Here is a 5154-nt window from a genome sequence, read left to right as displayed (position 1 = left end):
GCATGGGCGTGTTTGTGAGGTCTGGAGACCCAAACAACAGAGGGGACATTGGGATTGGTGTAGTGGGTGGGTCTGGTGATGAGGGGTCCTGGGTAGGGTCGTCTCCACCTTCTCCTGCGCTGTGACGATTTTTCCTTTTTTCTTCCTCCCCTCTTTTAGATGGTACTGCCCTCTCCTCCCTCGGCGGTGCAGAACTGCGTGACGACTCTCCTGTGGAATGAAATTGACATAGTGTCAATGCTGTAGTTTGTCTGTGTATTTTTCTTAATTAAATGGTCTGCACACCTTTACACAGTCCACATTGCTTGTTTGGGGATGTGTGTGGTATGCCTTGCTGAGTCATGTGTGCTGTACTTTGCTTCTGTGTGTACATGACTACGTCTACCATGATGCATTGCTGCAATAATTTCTGGCCTCTCCTGCTGAGTCATGTGTGTACACAGTGGGGTGCAGGGTTGGGCTAGGTGGGGGTGCATGTGGGTACATGCCTCTTACCTTGTTTTTTGGCTGATTTCGCGGTGCTATCCAGGTCTCCAATCCCGTGGATGCATTCAGACTCCATGGTGGATGCAACTTGCTCCTCAATTGGTGTGAGTTTCGGGGCTTTGGCCCTGCCACCTCCTGTCAGACCAGCATCCTTTTTCTGTCCTGCTATCTTCTTCTTGGTGACTATACGCAGGTCATACCACCGTTTCTTGATGTCCTCAATGTTCCGGTGGGTGACTCCTATGGCATTCACTTTGCCCTGAATTGCGAGCCATATGTTGCGCTTTACAGTCTCTGCAACATGCAGAGACTGCCTCCCAAATATTTGGCTGTAGTGGGTGACAATCTCATCCACAGTCACCTGTAGTTCCTCTTGGCTGAACTTCTGCTTCCTTTTCCTCTCAGCAGCATCCTTCTGTCCTTCCTGTGCCTCCATTCTCTCAGTCTGCTGGCCTGTGAATGCTGTGCTCCTCTCTCCTCTGCAGATTTGTTTGTACAGTTGGTTTCCACCTGCATGGGTGTGGCCACTCCCAGGTACTGGGGTGTGGTGCCTCTCTCTCATTGGTTGGATTCACAGGGCCTTGGCTGTGGGGGGTGTAGGCTCTCCCTGATTGGTTGACAGGCTCACATGGCATCTTTCAAACTCCCAAATCGGTATTTACCGATTCAGTAAAATCCGAGTCGGTGTAATCCGAGTCGGATTTTTCCAAATCGGTAATTCCCATTGATTCCTATGGGCAATGTGGCCCATGGGTTTGCTTGGGTTTCACCGAATCGGATTTTACCGACTCGGTCAATTCCGATTCGGTAAATAACGATTTGGCTTATTTGGCTCATACCGAGTCGGTAACTTTTACCGATTTTTTTCCTACATACCATTTTCCGACTGGGGAATACCGATTCGGTATGAGTCGGTATTTTCCAGACAACATCCCCTCCTTACAAAGTTGTTCACTATTGCAAATTCCGACCATATTAGTTTGAAAGGCTCTAAAGATTCAGGATGTAATTTCCACCCTTGAATATTGGTAAGAGCTTCGATGAGATTTTTTATGATGATATCGTCGTTGACCGCAAACAACCATTCCTTTTTAGAAATAGCATTACATATATCATTAATGTCAGCAATCATTCACTCCTCATCATCATTAACATGTGTGGTTTCAATTGGTAACCTTGATAAACAGTCAGCATTTACATTTTTAACAGCAGGCACACATTTGACATCTAAAGAATATTCTCGTAGTAGGTAAAACCATTTGACTATTCTGGGAGTGGCTTTAGCTGCTCCCCTCATAGAAAACAGATCTACTAATGGCTTTTTGTCTGTCCTTAATGTAAATCTAATGCCCCACACAAATATGCAAAAATGCTGAATACCCAACCAGCAAGCGAGGGCTTCTTTTTCGAATGTGAAGTATGTTGTGCACCCTTTAATGTGCAAAAAGTAAATGCTACCACCCTTTCCTTCCCATTGCGTACCTGGATCAGAACAGCACCAAGACCATGGTTGCTAGCGTCAGTGGAAATTATGGTTTCATTATCAGGATTGAATGGTTTTAAACAAACAGCTTTTGCTATTCCTTTTTTTTATACCTTCAAATGTTATTTGACATTCATCAGACCATACAAATGTTGTCCCTTTCTTCATGATATTCCTTAAACTTTGAATTTCATCAGAAAAGTGACTGACAAATTTGGAGTAGTACTCCACAAGACCGAGGAATGATCTAAGCTGGTCTTTATCTGTTGGGAAAGGTGCTTTTTCTATGGCATCACTTAAACTAAGGTTTGACTCCCTCCTTGGTTAGTGTATGACCTAACTATTCCACCTTAGACACACAAAATGTGCACTTTTCAAGACCAATAGTGAGCTCTGCATCAGTTAATTTACTCAAAAGAGATTCTAAAATGATGTCATGTTGTGCAATATTACGTACCCAAATTAGTACATCGTCTTGGAATACCAAAATGTTCTCCACACCAGAAAAAACTTTTTGCATCACTCTTTGACAGACAGTAAATGCTGAGGCAAGACCAAACAGCATACAAATAAATTGGTATGCTCCTTCAGGCGTAGTGAAAGAAGTGAGATGTCTGCTTCCTCAAGTTGAAAAACCTGATGGTATGCACTAGAGTCTAGTGTGGTAAAATATGCACCACCTTCTACACTGGCCAGCATTTCATTGATTTTGGGGAGAGGGTGACCAATCAATCAATCAATCAGTGACATTTGTAAAGCGCGCTACATACCCGTAGGGTCTCAAGGCGCTGGGGGGGGGGGGGGGGGGGTGCCGCTACTGCTCGAACAGCCAGGTCTTCAGCTTCTTCCTGAAGGAGAGGTGGTCTTGGGTCAGGCGCAGGTCGGTCGGTCGGGAGTTCCAGGTCTTGGCGGCCAGGTAGGAGAAGGACCTTCCTCCTGTAGTCGCTCTTCGGATGCGGGGGACGGCGGCGAGGGCGTGGTTGGCTGATCGGAGGTGGCGTTTGGGAGCGTAGAAGTTGACTCGGCTGTTGAGGTAGCTCGGGCCTTGGTCGTGTAGGGCTTTGTGTGCGTGGGTGAGGAGGCGGAAGGTGACTCTCTTGCTGACGGGGAGCCAGTGGAGGTCTCTCAGATGTCCGGAGATGTGGCTGGTTCGTGGGATGTCGAGGATGAGTCTGGCTGAGGCGTTTTGGATCCGCTGGAGTCTCTTCTGGAGCTTGGCGGTGGTGCCGGCGTAGAGGGCGTTGCCGTAGTCCAGTCGGCTGGTGACGAGGGCCTGGGTGACGGTCTTCCTGGTCTCTGTGGGGATCCACCAGAAGATCTTCCGTAGCATGCGTAGGATGTTGAAGCACGACGAGGAGACGGCGTTGACTTGCCTGGTCATGGAGAGGGAGGAGTCCAGGATGAAGCCCAGGTTGCGTGCATGGTCTGTCGGTTTGGGTGCGGTGACCAGGGCGGGAGGCCACCAGGAGTCGTCCCAGGCGGAGGGTGAGGAACCCAGGATGAGGACCTCCGTCTTGTCCGAGTTCAGCTTCAGGCGGCTGGTCGTCATCCACTCGGCTACCTCTTTCATCCCTTCGTGTAGGTTGGCTCTGGCGGCGGCGGGGTCGTTGGTCAGGGAGAGGATCAGCTGGGTGTCGTCGGCGTAGGAGATTATGCTGAGGTTGTGTTTGCGTACGATGGCCGCGAGGGGGCTCATGTAGACGTTGAAGAGGGTGGGGCTCAGAGAAGATCCTTGGGGGACGCCGCAGATGACTTCGGAGGCCTCTGACTTGTATGGTGGTAGGCGGACTCTCTGTGTTCTTCCGCCGAGTAAGGAGATGATCCATTCCAGCGCCTTGTCCTGGATTCCGACGTTGCTGAGGCGCCGTACCAGGGTGCGGTGGCAGACCGTGTCGAAAGCCGCGGAGAGGTCTAGGAGGATGAGGGCCGCTGTTTCTCCATTGTCCATCAGGGCCCGGATGTCATCGGTGGCGGCGATGAGGGCGGTCTCGGTGCTGTGATTGGCTCGGAAGCCGGACTGTGAGGGGTCGAGGGATCCGTTCGTCTCGAGGAAGGCGGCCATCTGCTTGTTGACGGTCTTCTCGATGACTTTGGCTGGAAACGGGAGAAGCGAGATGGGGCGGTAATTCTTGAGGTCGGTGGGGTCCGCTGTTGGTTTCTTGAGTAGAGCGCTGAGTTCAGCGTGCTTCCAGCTCTTCGGGAAGGTGGCGGTGTTGAAGGATGTGTTGATGATGTCTCGCAGGTGGGGTGCGATGACAGCGTCGGCCTTGTTGAAGACGTGGTGAGGGCAGGGGTCGGTCGGTGATCCGGAGTGGATGGAGTTCATTGTGCGGATGGTGTCTTCGGTGCTGATCGGGGTCCAGGCGTGGAGGGTGGTGGTGGGGGGTGGTTGTTCGGTCATGGTGTGCGTTGGTTGGTTGTCGAAGCTGCTGTGTATGTCTGTGATCTTGTTGTGGAAGTATGAGGCGAGGGAGTTGCAGAGGTCTTGCGATGGGGTGATGTCGTTGTTTCCTGCGCTGGGGTTGGACAGCTCTTTCACGATGTTGAAGAGTTCCTTGCAGTTGTGTGCGTTGTTGTCCAACCGGTCCTTGAATGCTGTTTTCTTGGCGGCGCGGATCAGCTGGTGGTGCTTCCGGGTGGCAAGCTTGAGGGAGGTCCTTTTGTCCGGTGTCGGTTCCCTTTTCCAGACTTTCTCGAGGGCTCGGCAGTTCTTCTTGGAGCTCTTGAGTTCGTCGTTGAACCAGGGGGCCTTCTTGCTGCCGGGTCTGCTGGGCGGGGTCCTCAGTGGGGCGAGTTCGTCCGCGCAGTTGCTGATCCACTTCGTGAGGTTGTCAGCGGCCTGGCTGGGGTTCGCTGAGCTGGCAGGAGGGTGCTGGCTCAGGGAGGTGGCGAGCTGGTCTGCTGTGATCTTGTTCCAGCCTCTGCGGGCGGCCTGTTGCTGGTGATGGTGGGTCGTCGTTCTCTTGAAGGTGAAGTGGACGCAGCTGTGGTCCGTCCATTGAAGCTCTGTGGCGTGGCTGAAGTCGATGTCTGTGCTGGATGAGAAGACGGCGTCGAGTGTGTGTCCGGCAAGGTGGGTGGGGGTGGACACCAGTTGCTTGAGTCCCAGGTGACGATCGATCCATATACATTCTTTTAAGTCTCTCAAATCTATGCACATCCTGATCCTGCCGTTGGCTTTTTTA

Source organism: Lissotriton vulgaris, unplaced genomic scaffold (assembly GCF_964263255.1).
Source record: "Lissotriton vulgaris unplaced genomic scaffold, aLisVul1.2 SCAFFOLD_1883, whole genome shotgun sequence".
Classification (NCBI taxonomy): domain Eukaryota; kingdom Metazoa; phylum Chordata; class Amphibia; order Caudata; family Salamandridae; genus Lissotriton; species Lissotriton vulgaris.
The sequence above is the reverse complement of the archived record's forward strand: the minus strand, read 5'-3'. Positions refer to the sequence as shown.